We start from the raw sequence: 18,492 nt of genomic DNA on the forward strand, positions 1-18,492 counted from the left end.
TATATCATACCCTAGTCCAGTCCAACAAACATTAAAAAAATGACTTTTTGGGAAACCCCAACAGAACAAATAAAGGATCCAGTAAGGGTGTAAATAGCACCCAAATTCCTTATGATTCTTGACATGCTCACACAAAAAGAAACCAAATCTCAAAGTGGACAAGAATCTTCAGATCCCAGCAGCTTGGTGGGAGGCCACACAACTACCCCCTCTGACCTGCCTCCCCAGCGTTATTGTGAATCAAACTATTACCCTGCACCATGTGTCTCCAACAACAACAAAAGATTGGAGCTGGCAGAAGCACTGATCTCCCTAATCAGACAATCGGGGGTAGTAGTTAATGGAATCCTTTCTGTAAGGTTCATCAGATGGCCCCAAAAACACAAAAGTCCTGTTAGTGATGTTCTCACCTCAGTTATAGAGGAGCTCCCACTATTATATGATCCCTTTTGTTATTGGTCTATGGTTGCAAAGAATATATATATATATGTACTCTTTGTTGGAAGAAGCTGTAGAAAATGGAACGTTACAATTTATTCCTAGAACTCCCCATTCTCTAATATCTGAGAAACCGTTTCTCGCAACCTGGAAGCCTTTTTGAACGCTGCATACAAAATGACTTGAGAACAATGTGACCAACGGCCTCATATCTCTACAATGTTTCGCTTTCATAGGCTTCATGAATGGGATGTGGTTGGAATCCAGTTAGCCATAATGGAGCAAAGAGCTCCTCGAAGGGAGAAATAGCATACAAAAAAGGTTTGTGAACAAATGGACCAAGAACAGACAAAAAAGGCAACTTAATAGGCTTCCATTCAGTGCTTCCCTGCTCGAGAGCGGCTCAAGGTTTTACACCCTTGTGGCCTTATAGAGGAGAAATCTCCAGGACCAGACTGATGTGTTGATGCTAAAGCTTGAGATGGTCCCAGGAAGGTTATTACATTTCTGTCTCTTCTAAGTTGAGTTATTCTCATATCTCATTGTATGTTGTTTCACCTTTTGAGGATCTCTTGGAGGATGAAGCATATGTCTAGGGTTGCTTGTTCCCTTGTGCAGAGTAAATTCCGTTTCAGTTCTGGACTGATAAGTCAATGGAGATTTGTTCACTGTAATGGCACAAGTGATCCAAAACTTGAGACCCTCCTGAGTAAGGACGCACCGTAGGGCAAGCTATTAAACTACTGTCTGTCCTCGTTTGAGTTCTTCTCAAACCTTTTGTATGCAGCCTATGGAATATTGCCCCTGACTGCGTCATCCATAACGTAAGACATAATGACGTAATAATACGTCGTTACATAAGCCACGTATTGCCACAAAAAGAGACTCTTTATTCTAGACAATACGCTGGCTTCACTTCTGCTTCTAAACAACCAAATCCTACTAAAGATACTTTATATCAAGAAGCCTCAAACAGGAGAAAAAAAAACTCCCTATTAAGAGAGACTCTCTTTTCCCCTCCAATGCCTCTCCATATTTTTATAGATATAATAATAATAATTTCCCTGTAATAACATTAAATATAATAATTTCCCTGTAGGCATTCTGTATACAAACATGAGTTTCCCCCGTCCTGTAGCTCCGCCGATCTAATAGCTTTACGTTTAACCAATAAAAACACAGACTATTAAAATTTTATCTTCTCCAAATCACCATAAACTCTCTTTTACTTAATGTAGATGAGAGCCGTTGAGTTGTTTCGGTCTTTCGTGCACTTTTTTTTTTTCTTTTTTGAGAAATCCACTATTTAATCAGCAAAATGCACCTGCTCCAGGACGAGTAGCGAATGATTCACTCATTTGTGAAAGCAGATTCGAGGATCAGTCTGATGTACTACCTAAGTACATTAATGATATTGATGTGTTTAATGGCTTTAGCTGCCAAAGCTCTTAGAAATAATTTGCATGCAAATATGGGTATTTTAAAAGTCTTTTCAAGCTATCTTAAATGCACTAAAAAGATGGAAAATCAGGCGGAATAATCTACCGTTTTCTACGGGCATCTAAATATTGGCCAACGCTTCGCCCCGTTAATCAGGGACGCTTGTAAAAGAAATCCGGACAGTTATTTTTAAAGCGGAATCATCACCTTTACCACTTTTAGTAAATCCGCATTCCTTTATTAAAATTGCTTCTGGCTCGTTCATTCTGTTTTAGAATCATAGAATCATTTAGAAGTATTTAGTTTAAATGCAAAGGACTATTCAAAGAAGGCGTGGATGAAAAAAATATGGTTCTCATTGAGCTTCGACCCCGGCGCTATATATGGAGGCCGCCATTGTTGTCAGCCACCCCACCAATTGTAATGGAACTTACTGCGGCCATATGCATGAGCCAGAAGCCATGATCCCCCATCCCTATTGGTCCAGAGGCCCTCTTTATCTGCAGAGCTGGAGGACGTCAGCATTGTCAGTCATGTGATATTTTGGGTGACTTTCCCTGCTCAAACACCACACTGAGCTGATGCTTTATGGCAATGATAATAAAGTCCATAGATTTCCATTAGTCAGAGTGCGTGTCTGGGTTATTAAGACCAAGCCAATCTATTGTTTACCACAGGTAGTGTGATACGAAGTCAGGGTGTTTGTCGAGTAGAATGGGCTAAAATAACAGAGCTAGAACACATACAAAATTTTAGAAGAATGGTGTATTATATTTACGCAATTTAGTATTATATTGTTAAAATACACCATTTTGTGAATGTTAGGACAATGAATTAGACAAAAAAATGACATCAAGGGAAATAGTGAGCCATGAATGCTTGGCACACAATAGGGGACTGTCCTTTTAAAGGATGAATTGGTAACGAAAACATTACTTTTATAAGAAATCCTATAATCTTTTCTCCTCCCCTGGCTGCCTGTAGCTTAAGTAGGAAGCATACTTAAGTATGCATCTTGTACATGCGCTATAGCATTTCCATTGAAATCAACTTCCAAGAGAAACAGCCCATTGCACTCATATTAGCTGAGCACTCACGTTCCAGTTGGTGCCGCCAATTACATTTGGAACTCTATAGAACACGGACAGGAAGTGTACTTAAGTATGCCTCCTGCTTTAAGTAGAGGTGAGATCTCAAGTAAAAAAAAATACTTGCACGATGAAAAAGCATTGGAGTCCCCACAAAATGCATAAAAACATAGAAATCCACTGTTCCTTCAAATACAAGTCAGTGCTGTGCGGTACAGTGTGTTGCGATTGTAATTGCTGGGTTCAGGCTTTTGAAACATTTATTGATTGCCAGTCTCTGCATTCGGGAACTCAATTGGTCCCTGAAAGAGCCATCCCTTCGCACCTCTCGCCTGAAATCGCCTAATTTAAGATCAGCTTGACGTTCAATTGACTCAATTAGGTATTATCTGACACATAACGTTCAATAATGCCAACTATTATACGCACACGGCTAGCTATCGTTTGATAATTAACTCTTAATTTGGATAAATGCTGAGGAAGCCATAGATAGGTGAAGAATTGTAAATGTTCCACATCCAAAGAGATGTCAACAGTGCCCCTGAATGGGAATATATAAATATATACACACAGTAAAGGGAATTTTCCTTTAGGAAATAAGAATGAAATATATGTTTTTTTATGTTTTTCACATCCAATGTCTACAATCCCTATAAACGAAGATTTAAAAAAAAAATACTCTTAAATATATAAGGCAAATATCCTTTAATAAAATATTAATTTATTACATTTTTCTTTTCTTTTTTTTTTAATATGCTACAAATCCAAAAAGTTGTGTGCCGTGCTTATAAATAAGGTTTTTTTCTTAATTATTGTCATTACGATCAGCATCTGAGAGCGTTCTCAGATATAATGCATTTATACACACGAGAACACGCAAACACACTAATCCCGATGCCCCAACGAGCGCGCAGATTCTTAAACATAAAGTAGAAATACGTTTTCATGTAACAATTATTCACATTTTTTCCCCCGGAAAATAATTTTGTCATATCCAATATCCCTTAGATAATTGTGTTCTTTATTGTATTATCTCTCCGTGTCACCTGGTTCATTTAGCAGATATGTAATAAGATTCCTCGGTCTTCATCTTGCGCTGGTTGGGTTAAACTTTTTTCATATGTTCTTTGAAATCTCCCAGTAATCTCTCGGTAAAACGGCCACAAAACACACGTCCTCCGAGTAATCTCCTGGTAAATGCGCTACAAAACCTACTTCTTCACACCGGTTACAAACCCCCGAAATACCTAAAACTGTTCAGGTTTAGAAAAGAAATCTGTTCTACAAATAACAAGCCTCTCGATACAATGTTACAAAACCCAGGCCGACATAAAGGTATCATCGCTCCAAGCCTTTAATAACTATTGTTTTGAAAGATAACCACTTCAAGGCACTTTTTATGTTAGAAAACAAAAAAAAAAATACTGTGCCTGTAAAGACAGCCCAAGGTATATTTTCTACAGAAACTCGCTTGGCAATTGGAAGCCAAGACCATTTAGATCTGCTTTAAATGCTCGACCCTTAACCAGTCCATGGTCTCGTCTTAGACTTGGGATAACCAAATGCCTAATCCATGCATGATTAAATTCCCTCATTGGATTACCCTGTACCACGTCTACTGGAAGGCTGTTCCACTTATCTATCATCCTCATATATCACAATATAAGCCATGGAGCCCATGCCCATGCCTGGCTACCCATTGAATAAAGCTGCCATGCTGGGAAGAAATACGGTGTACATACCTATTTCCGTCTAGGCAGTGGTTTAGTAGTCCATCAAGTAATGATGTATAATGGTGGGTCCATTCTTCCAAAGGTCAACATATGGTTGGCTTTGTTGGCCTAAGTAAGAAGGTCGGTTACTTCTTAATTACTGTCAAAATCTGTTTCACTTATGGAATAAGTATGTTCCTCCATCATGTCTACATTTATTAAACCCTTGACTTAATCAGAGATAATGGTCTATATAAATAACATTGATTTCTCCATCACAACATTGATCCAGAAGAGACATTTCTGAAATATGGAGAATAAATATATCCCATGCATCTTCTCTGGAAATACGATGGGTTTTGATCCTATGGCAGGGCCTGCTTTTATTTGAAAAATGTATATATATTGAACCAGGCGACGTTATTTTGTCTTTTGATGCATGATGTGTCATCTTTCAGTGAACCAAAGGATGAGTGATTTGGAAATTATTTATAACGTAGAATAAACATTATTTTATTAGCTATAATATTATTTTTATACATAAAAAAAGTACAGTATTTTTTTTACTTTCTATTTTATGATAAATGAAACATTGGTTAAGGATAAAAATATAAAATATAGATAAATAGAAATAAAAAAAAAAACAACCCTATATTTTTCAGATTCCAAGGAGGATTACTATGAACTTCCATTGAAAAAAGCTGGCATTTTAGGGATTAAGGATGTATTATAAGGTTATTTTTAAATTGTATTTCAACTTCTAAACATAATTCTAGATGTATATACATATTAACTGAATAAGGGGGGGCTGCCATAGGCATATATTTGCCATACTCCGGAGCATTGACTGCTAATGGTAGCCCAAGACCCATGAATAATCGAGCACATAGAACCTCAGCCAGTGCCACCAAGGGTGGCCAGGTAAGCTGAAACACACAGCCGTAGTCTACAATTGACCGACATGTCCAGCCTTGGGCCTCACCACCAGTCCCACCATTGCTCTTTAAATAAAGGAACGTAGGGATCACAGGTTTTGATTCTATAAAATCAACTCTTATTTAACTCAAGGTTGGAGAAGCTGTATTGGTTACTACAGTGATGGAACTTAAACATGTATGGGACATGGAAAAGACTATCCTGAACATACAATACCAAGGAGGTCTTGAGGTCCTACAGAAAGTGGAACATGGACAGGCTACATGGCCTGAGAGGTTATATCTGCTGTCAAAGTCTATGTTTTCATTTATTCTTGTAAAATTGCATATGTTGTAGAATTATTTAAAGACCCAGACCCAAACAAATTCAATAATCTCAGCTTAGAGTACTGAATGGTGACACCATGATAGCAAAACATATACGGCATTGACTGTAACAGAGAAAGTTGAACCTGACCATTTGGAACCTTTGATTGTAAATGGTCTTAATGAAACACTATATTGATTGCTTCTGGTTTTCCAATGAAGAATTTTAATTAATACTGATTATAACTGTGGTCCTCTAAATATATGGGAAACCTGTTGGAAAGCATTAAATATAATTATGGAAAGGTAGAGTTTCACGTAGGCATTTCATTTACTTCTTTAGACAATTGGAGAACCTGCTGAGTTTTTTGGCAAGGAAATGAATCCCTAGGGTGAATTATACAATAATGTTTACAATTGTAGAGACTTGTATGCCTGCGGGGTCAGAATTCTGCAATTATGTATAAGGTTAGATAAACAGAAAAGACGACGTTTTCAGATATATAGCATTCCAAGGAGGCATTAACGAGGTTCATTAGAACAGTGGTTCTCATTAAACTTTCTCGTCTTCTGCTCCTCTGTTTGCGACAGAAGAAATGGCTGGCTTCGGCGACGTCGGTGGTAGATAAAGTATAATGGCGATATCAGGAGATGGAGGTCTGGAGGACTAAACTCGGCACGGATCAAAATGATAGCTATATGCTTGGGTTAATGATACGCCGCGCAGGCTGATGAATGGCTTTTGTGCAATGATAGCAGAATAAGAATGAAAAAAAAAAGTGAATTCCAGAAGAAGATCAAAACAGAATGGAGTCAGCGATCAGATGATGTTTGGAATGTATTGGAAAAAAAATAACCATTATGTGAATGGTCTTTCTGCTTATTCATTACTAGAGACCTGGAAGCCTCTGTAAAGCTGTCTAGAGACGTTAGAATGTGTTGGTGGTCTCTTGATATAATAAGGTGGCACAACCTATGATCATAACAGTACTGGTGGACATTGCCTAGTCCGCTCTAAGCATAGGTTCTTTTGGATTTTTGGGGGTCTAACGCTTGGTTCTGTCTGGCTCATTGAGTTGGAGACAATATGGCTAAAATGCTTCCTATCCTTCCATCTTTAGGCGCTTGTCTGCATCCAGAAAAATACTCTCGAGGATCTGAAAACCTGAAGGGTGAGTCTTGAGTTGGCTTCTTTTTTTTTATACCTGTATTTGAACAATTTGAACTGTCTGTCACCCTGCGCTCTATGACTCAAAGGGTTAATATGTTTTTTTGCCAGTTGCCTATCTCTTATAATTAGAAATCAACTAAAAAAATCCACTATTTGTTCTGATGGTAATACAATAGTAATTATATGAGTAGCAAGAGGAAAGGACATTTTATTATTCGTGTTTGCATTAGTCTTGCTTGGGCTATGTAAATGTAATTTAATATATATTATCCCTGTGAGCTATATTTCATATTAAAAATACTAATTCCTTTTATGTTCTGGAAGTTATTAATTTCACAAATGATATAAAATGTGACTAAAATAAGAGAAACATTGAGGAAATCCAGTTGCGCAAGTTTGGATTCTTCACCCTCAATATTTTACGGAATCTGTGCGATTGTTAAGAATGATTTTCCAAATTTTGCATACCTTTGGTGCTTTTCTTTCTTTCTTTCTTTCTTTCTTTCTTTCTTTCTTTCTTTCTTTCTTTCTTTCTTTCTTTCGTTGTCTGGCTAATTGTGCCCCAAAATTGAAGTGGAGGTCCAATGAAGTAGAAGAATGCTTGATTGTCGTTCCTCAGTGGTTCCTCACTATTTGTAAATTCATAAGCTTCTTTTTTGTGTGTTTTGTTCAATACATTCTGATTCCACATCTGGCGGAGGTCCAACTGCATTTTGCTTCTCTAGTTCTCTCTCCATCTTTACATCTATCCCCAATTTAGTTCAGATCAGCTTTATTTTTTGGGTATTTTTTTGGCCCATTCATTTTTGGGCAACAAATTATGTTCCCTGACCATTCAGTTTGGACGAAAATCGGGGGGGGGGGATTTTATTTGGGAACAAAACTTGTTGCCTGTGCCCATATTCTCTCTCACTCAAACTCACACTCTCATTCTCGTTCCCTCACTCTCATACTCCATACCTCCTTCTATGATCACTTGGGCTTTTGCTTCCACTTCCACATCTTCTTGTTTCTCATCTTCTATCTTCATTCGGGTGGATTGGGAGGATGTCATCAAAAATGCTGCCCGAATGTGAATTTCCATCGCAATTGCAGCACTTTTGAGGACGTCTTCCCACCCTATTGGAGAATCAGGCATAACCTGATGTGAACTTCCCCCAAAACGGTGGCGCCCTAAGGTGAACATTCACCCAAATTGCGGCGGAAGTTTGCGCAAGGTTATGCGGATGAAAATAGAAGATGAAAGAGAGAAGATGAAGAAAAAGAAGATGCGGAAGTGGTCGGCAGAGAAGGTAGGGAAACATTTAGAGAGCAAGAATGAGAGTGTGAACAAGAATGAGAGTGTGAGAGAGTGAGTGAGTGAGTGAGTGAGTGAAAGGGACTGGAAATTGCGGACAGAAATTCTGAGCTCTTTGCTTCATTTTTCTGATTCTTGGGTGGTCGGATTTCATTTTCGTGGCTTTGTAAAAATTGCCAAACTTGCCAAAATGTGCAATTCACATCAATCCGAATGCACAATTCTCATCCTTGTTTTTTTTAATCTTTCTTATACTCTCTTCGCATCCCCCTCTCTTGATTTAACCACTTACAGCCTTTCCTCTCAGTCTCCATATGTCTTGTATGTGCACTTTCTAAGTGGATGGGAAGCATTCTTTATGTTTGCTGACCCCAGATACATCTATGACCCCGACTTTAATCAAAGCTCCTAGAAATACTGCCTGATTTTTCCATCTTCCATGTCAGCAAGTGGGAAAGGGGGGGGTAGCTAAGTATTAATAAATTAGTTTGAAATGGATTTAGAAATCAGCTAAGTCACAAATCACAGAACAATAGCTGTCATTTCTCAGAACACAAATTCATGCGTATTATGAATTGAGGGAAATTAATATTTTTTGCAGAGTATTAAACACGTTCTACAATAAAAGCACTTGCGAGTTTACAAAGAGATGTTTCATGTCTGGACACAGCAATCATGTTTTTTTTTTATCCAAGCCCCTTTATGTGTGCCATGTGCCGTGATTGTACATAAACTCTGTTACATTGTTAGATAGCATAAGATGTTTCATTGTATTCATCTGCAATCAGCTGCTCTTGTATTGTGCTATAAACAGGATGATAAAGAGAATCTATTTGAGAAAATGCCTTTTTTTTTTACCGTTTACATGCAAGTGTCACGCACACGATGACAAGGCGTGCGCTACGAAGCGCCCAATGGCTGACCTGGTTGTTGTGCTGCCAGCCCAAGTTACAAGCCAATGCTTAGATCAAAATATTTTTTTGCAAGTTTTGGAATGCCGGGGGGGGGGGGGGAGAGAAACTAATTTTACTGTGCAATGAATTTGATCCTCCCGTTGGCATTCCCAGGATCGGGTGTCTTTTAGTCGGCGTACAATTTTCTGTAGGAGCTTATAAACATCTGTATCCTGCATAAACCCTTGCCTAGAACAATGTATAGATCAAGTATCATGTTTCACTTGAGATGCAATTTATTTGCATTGTAGAGTTTCGCATTGTGATGTTTCTTTTGTTGAGAAAATGATCTTTCCCGATGTGCATTTCACCTGCCTGAACCTGATTGGTTGTTCATTTGACAGCTCTGTAACATGTTCTGTGACTGGTGGAGAAAACAGGAAGTCATGTTGAATCCCCGGTGTGCCCAGGCATATTAGCCAATTTCTGTTGATTCTCTAACGATTAATGACAGGTTTATGGTTTTTGTGACAAAGTCATTCTATGCAGGGGACAGTTCCTCTTAGGGCCGGACTGGGGATGACTCATCAGTCATTCAGCCACTAAATGATGCTGTGCGGCCCCGTGTTACATTTTTATATCCAGCCGGCACACACGGCAGGACCCAATCTCCTGTCGGAGCGGCAGTGTTGTGAGGTATTGCTGGCCCCTGGTCCACCAGGACTGGTTCCTCTTAAGCTCAACGCAATTAATAAATACGAGAAATCACGCACTGAAATATAGAACAGTAGGCTGCCACCAGACTTTCCTTTTGCCAGACATCTCAACAATACTACTCAACGCCTCCATTAATTACTCCGGCTTTTGTCAAAATGAAGCCTGATATTGCCCTCAAAGGTTATTTCCAACAATGGTATTTTCATGAAACAAAAGGCCCAGGGAGATGCGTACAATGGAAACCGTTCTCCGCAATTACTCATTTTTACGTCACTAGCTGTCGGCGGCCATTTGCGTATAGAAGAGATTTTCTTCATTCTGATGAATGCAAATGTTTTGAAATCTACACTTTGTTTCATTTACACGGTTTCATATTAACACGGACTGAGCAAAACACAAACACACGTCAAAGGGGCTAAACAGCATACAACATAGGGGTCATTTTTTGAAGGTGAAGAAACAGTCGAACATGAAATCTCCCCAAAACTAGGAGTAATATAGTAATTTCACAGAAATGGTAGTGGAGACATGAAGCGACCTTCCAATTGAAATGGTGGAGTGTAATACCTGTGTGAGATACTATTCTGAAAATAAGATGGGATCAAGGGCAAGTAAGCCTTGGGGCTTCACGGGAGGTAGAAAAGTCCCCAGATACAATGGGCCAAATTCTTTGTTTCTATGAAATTTTGTAAATCACTAGCAAAGCAAAATTAAACAAAATAGATCAATGCCATTAAAAGGGTAACATCCCATTTGCCTGATGTAATATGTAAATGTTTTATGCAACATTAGGGGTGATTTATAAAGGAACAGTAAACACATGACACTTAATACCTAAAATTAAGCTTTTTGGGGGGCATAAACGCATTTATTCATTAAGATGCGCTGAATTTTTATCAGCTTGCAGATGAATCCTTTGAAATGATCATATTAATAGCAGATTTGCACATTTTCACCCATTTTCACGCTGACGTCCGCTTTATAAATCACCCCCCCCATTTTTTTTTACTATGTCATTTCTTTCAACTCAACAATCAAGAGCATATGCATGAAAACAGATAGACTTAGATTAAAGCAAAATTCTAATAAACAACGACATCTCTTTCCCATGTTTGGTCTTCTATGAACATTTTGCAAATTGATCACTTGGTGGCTATTACTGCATATGAAAAGAGTACGCGAATCATTCTATTAATTAGTTAACCTTTCTATTGTAGCGTAAGTGCCGTGTGAAAGGATCGAGGACATTTAGATGTTGAACCATTTCAGGCATTTCGTATGATATATATTATCTTATAATATCCAATAAATACATTCAAGCTGAATCGTGGCACAATAGGGCGTTCATTCTTGCTCTGCGTAGATGAATGAGTCGAAGAGGTCAGTCTAGGATAAACCTATTATCCTAAGTGATATTGTCTAAGGAAAGCTGTTAGTGCTTTAATGTAAGTAAGTCAACGGACAAAAAAATATTTTACAGTTTTTCTGTTCACTGTAAAAGTTGGCCTCATATTATATTTTGTATGACATCACAGATTGTCCCACCGGGCTGAAAATGCTGCTTTCGATTGCATTTTAGATATGGCCGGACGTTTGCGTTCAGCTCTCAAGCCTGATATTTTACAAGGGAAATTGTTGTCTTCTAGGGGAAGGGGCATATTTTTCCAGGGCCGCATGCAGATATAAGGTCTAACGGCTATGGGGTTGCTTCTCCAAACAGTAAGACGTTGCACTTTAATTAAATGAATCGCGCGTTAAGAAGTTCCAGCCCCAGGATGCTTCTTCTATAACAAGGACTGGCTTGCTCCTGTATGATGCACGGTCATTGCAATGAGATGGAGCTCTGCATGGCCCCCCCTACCCGATAAATTACTAATCTCTTAAAACCTAACACAATGTATTTTTTTAAGCTTTTTTTTAGAAAATATTGGTGAAAAAAAAATCCTCTAATCGTATTAATTTGCATAAACATTGGGTAAAATGCAACCATTTGATATTTTTTTGCCGCTCTTGGAAAAAAAAAAGCAACATCTCGGCTACACTAGGAAATACTGTGTCATTTGCTTTTTTATCCAATATCAAAGCTACGTAAAGATCCAAGTGGACACTTTGCTTTAATCACATTGACGTGCGCGGCATCTGAGACTTGGCAAGATTCAAAGGGTTTCGCAGGCTATAATGAGGAGGAGATGGAATTCTGAACCCGCGGAAGGGTTTTAAGGGCAGGGTAACTTCTAGAATGGTCTTCCCATAAAAAAAAAATATATATATATATATATATAAAAAAAAATATCTAAAATATATAAAAAATAAATAAATATAAATATATAAATATATATATATATAAATATACATAAATAAATATATTTACATATATATATATATATATATATATATATATATATATATATATATATATATATGTTCCCTTAAGAACATTTCCAGACCTAAATAAGTAATTTAAATTCGTTATTATTGGGAGTTTTATATAAAAAGTAATTCTGATGCTAGGTTAGAAAAGTGGCCGTGTTATGGAAATTAAAAGAAATCAGCAGACCTCTTATTCATAACCTCGATTATGATATTATTTTATTTGTCAGAATATTTACTGAAAGGAAATGAACTATAAATTTGTGGGGGGTATTTACTATTCCATGAAACATTCTGGGGTTCTAGAAAAGAGGGACAATTGGGAGGAAAGAGGGACAATTGGGAGGAAAGAGGGATTTGAGTCTCAAAATAGGGCTGTTCCACTTGGAAGGTGTGTATTATGGCTTCCAAAGTGGGACTGTGCCTTCTGAAATGGGACACTTGAGTGGTATGTTCATGTAAGTCAGTATATGAAGCTAATGTGCAAAAGGGACTACTTTTCCTTATTGAGACAGAATGGAAAGTGATTTTTTCTTTGGTTTAAATTTTGTTTATAACATTATGGTTTGTTTATAACATCTCCCGGTAGCACGTAATTGTTTTGTATGATGAGGGCATTTCCTCTTTGCTATATTTCATGTTTCACATGATGAATAAACCAGATTTGTTGACTCAACTGTTAACGCTCATTAACCTCAACAGAAAATAATAGGCAATCTGGAGATCTTGTTAACACTTGGCATATAATGAAACTCGTGCATCATGTGTACACGCACAGCACCCCCTCCGCAGGTCTTCTTACCGCGGCAGGGGCGAGAGATGGGCTCTTACCTCTCCATGGAGTCTCTTTCCTCCTGTCTCCTAATGCTTTCCCCAACCAGAAGGAGAAAGGACTGGTGAACAATCATATTCGGCCCATCTAATCTGCCCACTTTCCTAATCTAAAGCCTATCACATGCATGTTTCATTTCCCTCATTGTAGTAACCTCTTCTACGTCTGCTGGGAGGCTGTTCCACGTATCCACCACCCTCCTGTAAAACTTTCTTACATTTCATCTAACCTTCTGGCCCTCTAGTTTTAGATGATGGCCTCTTGTTCTGACATTTCTCCTCCTTTGCTAAATAAAGTATTTAGATGTTTCTATCACATCCCCTCTTTCTCTGTTCGTTCCTCCAAAGCCCTATAAATATCGAGATCCCTTATCCTGTTAGTATATTCATTAAAAATAAATCATAAGAATGTTGTTCCTGATCTACGTTACATTAAATAAAACCCCACCATCACATTCGATGTTAATTTCTTAGGAATGACAGAAGCTCAATATTCAGTAATGTTATCGCAGAGCCGAATTAAGGCTTCAGTAGGACCTGGAGTCGCCCATTACTTATCCAGGAGCCGTAGATGGCCGCGCAGGCTGCTCCGGTTATCGCCCCCCTTAAGACATTGGGGTACGTAACCCTGGAATAATTCGCTTTTGAAGGATCTGGGCTATACTCCCGATGACACAGGTACGTTTTAACAGAATTGCTTTGGTCTCTGTGGGCATCATGTCTCGGTTTGCCGGCCCGGCGCGCATACAGAGATGTAAAATTGATGAGTAACCTCATGGAGTCCGCGCCTGGGGCTTGCCGGTTCTAACTACTAGGAAAATGCATATTTTCTTCCAGATCAATACCAGCTGGTGGGGTTGGTTTCTTACTTGGTTTAATCAATAAATACAAGGCATCCTCTTCTAAACACGTTCAGAGGAACGGAAGAAAAACAGAAACGTCTTAATCTGCAGAGCGTTCTATTACAACCCGGAGCAAGAGAGACATCCTTTGATGTTTGGAGAGTGTGACAAAATGAATACGTATATCATACATTTTCTGTCTTAATGTACTCCGGTATAATTGCCTCCATTTCTACAGAGAATATCAACACAAATTAGACTTCATTTTATAGCTTTTCTTCAGTGGCAAAACCCATTAATAAAACGGTAAGAATTGTTTTTTTTTTTTTTTTTAATATGTCACATTATTCACGAAAAGACAGGGTCATTATTTTCCTTTGAAAATCCATGATATTTTCTAGTTTGAAAATCAGTTATCTTTTCTTTTCATTAAAGGGCAGCATTGGCATTTAACTATTTCTTTATTTAAGTCCATACTTCGCACCCGCAGAACCGAACCAATGCATGGATCTGCGTTCCGAACACTTTAGGATTGGAGGAGATATTATTGGGGTTGAATTAGATCTCTGCCCCGAGTATCAAATCGACCGAGACAACACTGATGGTTCCCCACAATTCATTAATAATAATTATTAGAAGGAAACATTTTAATCCAGAATTTGACATCAGATGAGAGCCGTTCTAGTCTGCCATGGCAGGTAAGGCGTGCACCAGACTAAGAGTTATATGAGTATAACCGGGTAGGATAGATAGATACTATAGATACTACTTAAAAATACCCTTCCTGGAACAAAATATTAGGGTTTCAGTTACATTCATTAAAAATAAAAACTCGGGAAGGGTGTTTTTCAATAGCACTTATTTTGCATTCCCTGAGTCCTACCTGATCCTAACATAGCTGTATTGGCTACCATTAAGCTGGCCAAGTCATATTGTATATAATGCCAATTATAGCCAACTTGGAGCACCATAAATGAAGAACCTATGTGGCAGGAGATGTTCTAACCCATACCCAGAACATTTCAGGTGTCCAAATCAGGACGCCTTTGTGGGGTCTTTGGTTAGAAGACGGAGGGGTCTGCTGAAGAGGCACCTCGCGGGACTTGCGATGAAGGCCTGCGTCGGAGCTGCATTGGAGGCTTGTGCTGCAACCACACAGACCTCTATTGATCAGACGATCTCCCCAACTAGCTCATGATCCCCGCTGCGTGCAAAAGCAGAACAGAAGGGCAGTGGGACTGTCTTATGAAAAATGGACACTTGGGAGGTATGCTGACACAGACGTCTGGAGAGGGCTTTAAAATATTCACAGATAATACAAATACATTTGAGTATCCAGGTTTTGGGGCAGTGATGGAACGTTCAATAGGTACATATTCAACAAATCCGAAATCAGTATAAAGTCTTTGCTTGATTATAATATCTGAATGGTCTTCCTGGTCTTTGTTAAAATATGCCAGCTGCACCTAAATCCAGTTCCTGGTCCACTGAATGGAATTAAATACGAGGTCTATTTTTCACTATAATATAGAGTGACAAATAGCGAGAGCCTTGTAATATTCGGTTCTGCTGATAGAGATTCAATTCTCCCCGACCGGATAATGTGAAACCTGTAATATTCCGCTCTTGAGTTATGGACTGCCGTTAATATCTGTGAATGATTAATTTAAAAGCTTTTACTTCCTAATATTTCATCTTCCATCATTCACCTGGACCGTTCTATAAAAGAAATTATGAGTCCCTTTATCCTGATGATATTACAAATGTCATTCGAAAGTATTAAGCAGCGTTAACTTTGCAATCTCTCTTTTAAATACCCAATAAAAGTTAGCTATTTGCCGCTGTTAATTTGCTTTCTTTCAAATAAATTCCCCGCGGTCATAAATTATGCATTCAAACACAAAGATTTGCAATAATTTATTTTATTTCAGGATAATAACTATTATGTTTTTGGTTTTTTTTAACCCAGTTGTGTATATCAACTTTTACAAAGCAGGAAAGTTTGTTTAAATACGATAATTGTTGTAAAAGTCCTGTTCGGTTATATAATTATCTATGTTTAGGTCATGATGTCTAAGGAAAGCCTTAATAATGCCCTAGATGCCAAAAAAAAGAAAGGTGACATAATAGGTAATCACAGAACATTTGGACCAGTAGGTTCCTTGTCATCGGCTCTAAATTGCAAGCTCTTTAGAACAAGGTTCTTAAATTTTTTTTGTTTGTTTCTTCCAAAAATTGGCAATTATTTGTATTATGACATGGCTAGTCAACATCATGATTGTTAGCAGTGGGGACACCCCCTTGGTTGTGTCCCAGTGCTGAATTACAAGAAAGATCTTTGATCATACACTGATTTAAAAGGTACTTTTGGCCTTTAAGTCATGGAGCCCAACAAAGACGATGGCCATGGAGGGGGAAAAACCCAATACCCCCCTCTACTATCTCCTGCCATTTAAGTATGAGCCTTAAGTTGGTTGAGCGTTATGAGATAAGGCATGGCCTGGCCCCGACCAATCTTATAACAGCCTAATGGTGACCCAACCCTTCTCTATGCATGAGCCATACTCATGAAGCCAACTGTTGGTCCAACTGCTCAATTTGGAGTAATAAGTGGAATCCTGGTATTAATCTTGGCTAATCGACCTATACGTCTAGGATTGCTTTGATTAATCAGACCCTATGTCTGCTATATATTCCGCTCTATTTTTTTTTACGGCGTTTTTCATTTCCGGGCTTCACTTGCTGCTTGTGCGAATCTGGGAACTATTCCAACGCAAACTGTTTGAAAGCAATTTGCATTATTTGAGTCGCATTACGGGTTCACGGTACACCAGACAGAAAAAAACTGCCTCCGCACCCTTACAATTTCAGTAATATGAATGTAACGTTCAAGTCCCCCCCACCCCCCACCTCCCAGTGACATGTATTTCCTGGTGCAAATAATGTCACATAATGCAGCTGTACGCGGATCAGAAACAATGCCGGCTGATTTAAATTGTAAGCAAATTCTAAAGGGGTCAAAAGGGCTCCATAGAAATTCTGCAGACTTGCACATTAGTCCGATACGCCATGGATCACTGATAGCGCTTGTATCTCTACCATGAAAACTTTGTTTAGCTGCCTTCCCCATGAGCTCTCAGTGGTTTTCCTTTGTGGTCATATACGTGAATAGATTTATTTGCGTAAGAGTGGAATGACCTTCAAACAGTAGACAATTTAAAGCGGCATTAAACCTATGTTAAAGGAACAAAAAACTATTCACTTATCTCCTTCTCATAGACCATCCGTGTCATTGACGATAGTTCACGTTACATAATGATACATTGTTACATTTATGGAATAGGGGTTAGCATTGTAGGTAACTTGCCTGATGGATTATCATAATTCTCTTATGGTTATTGTGGATGTTTTATATTGAAGTGAGGATTAGTAAATATGAGCAGTGAAGCATTACAAATCTGTACTCATCAGCATTAAAAATGCACAGCGGTGCTCATAAGTATACTCATGAAAGGTCAAGCAAGCTATAGATTAGCTTAGAATAAGTCGAAAGAAAGATGGGGACGGGAGTTGAGATCTAACATCCAAATATCCTGTGTTTGTCAGCCTCAGTCATGGGCGTCCTACATTAGAGACACACAGGTCACAGGTCTGACCTGGTTAGGGTTCAGTTTGACCCGACGAGATGGAAGACAAACTATCTGGAGAAAACAAAAACAGTACCAAAGACTATAATTTAACCACCCTCCGCTGCTTAACTTTTAAAACAGGCAACTAAGATAGACTTATTGATCTGGAAAATCCTAGAGCCTTTTGGAAAGAGGACGCAGGGTCTTCGGTGGAAGACTATGGAGGACAAGGCTTGACTCGGCCCAAGCCCTCCATAGTGTTAATAGCGCGGCGGCGGAGATCAGTGATCTCTCTTTTGACCGTCCATTGAGTAGTGGCGTTACAGGGAACCTGATTGATTGGCTCCCTGTTATCCAGTAGAGGGGCTTCCACCCACCCTGGACCTGCCATTCTAGGCCTACTAGCCAGAAAACGTTGCTTGTATTACCATCTCTCTCTTCCTTACCTCACTGTAGTTACCCCAACACTAAATTTACACAGCAGAGTTAAAACAGGAGAAGAAAAGAACCCAAACATCAAGTACCCAAAGTAAAATGCGGGTGTTCGGCATCACTCTAAAACAGCTGCTCTAAAACATTTAGAAATAACCAGACAAAGCAATTCTTTGTGTCATCAAGGCAGTGAAACTGGCTCTTTCCATCATCATATCAATTATGGATGATAGATAAGTTCACAGGGGACTGTTGCTAAATTAAAATAAGGATAAAAATGGAAGATAGAACACGTATGTGAGAAATGTGCTGTCACTCCCTATTTGCATTGTGAATTAACAAATTACTCCAAAGGGCATATTAACATAGATAGATGAACCTATTTGCGGAC

At 38.6% G+C, this 18,492-nt stretch overlaps 1 protein-coding gene across 2 annotated transcripts in view; it reads left to right on the forward strand.

Annotated features, from left to right (window-relative positions):
- The window catches only part of ELFN1 (extracellular leucine rich repeat and fibronectin type III domain containing 1), a 186,769-nt gene that overhangs the window by 27,270 nt on the left and 141,007 nt on the right, over positions 1-18,492 (forward strand). For both annotated transcript variants that reach the window (XM_053472086.1, XM_053472087.1), the window contains one exon: positions 7,041-7,091. The gene's annotated coding sequence lies outside the window, so the exon portion shown is untranslated. The remainder of the gene's footprint in view (positions 1-7,040; positions 7,092-18,492) is intronic.

The sequence above is a fragment of the Spea bombifrons genome, chromosome 7 (genome assembly GCF_027358695.1).
Source record: "Spea bombifrons isolate aSpeBom1 chromosome 7, aSpeBom1.2.pri, whole genome shotgun sequence".
Taxonomy (NCBI): Eukaryota; Metazoa; Chordata; class Amphibia; order Anura; family Pelobatidae; genus Spea; species Spea bombifrons.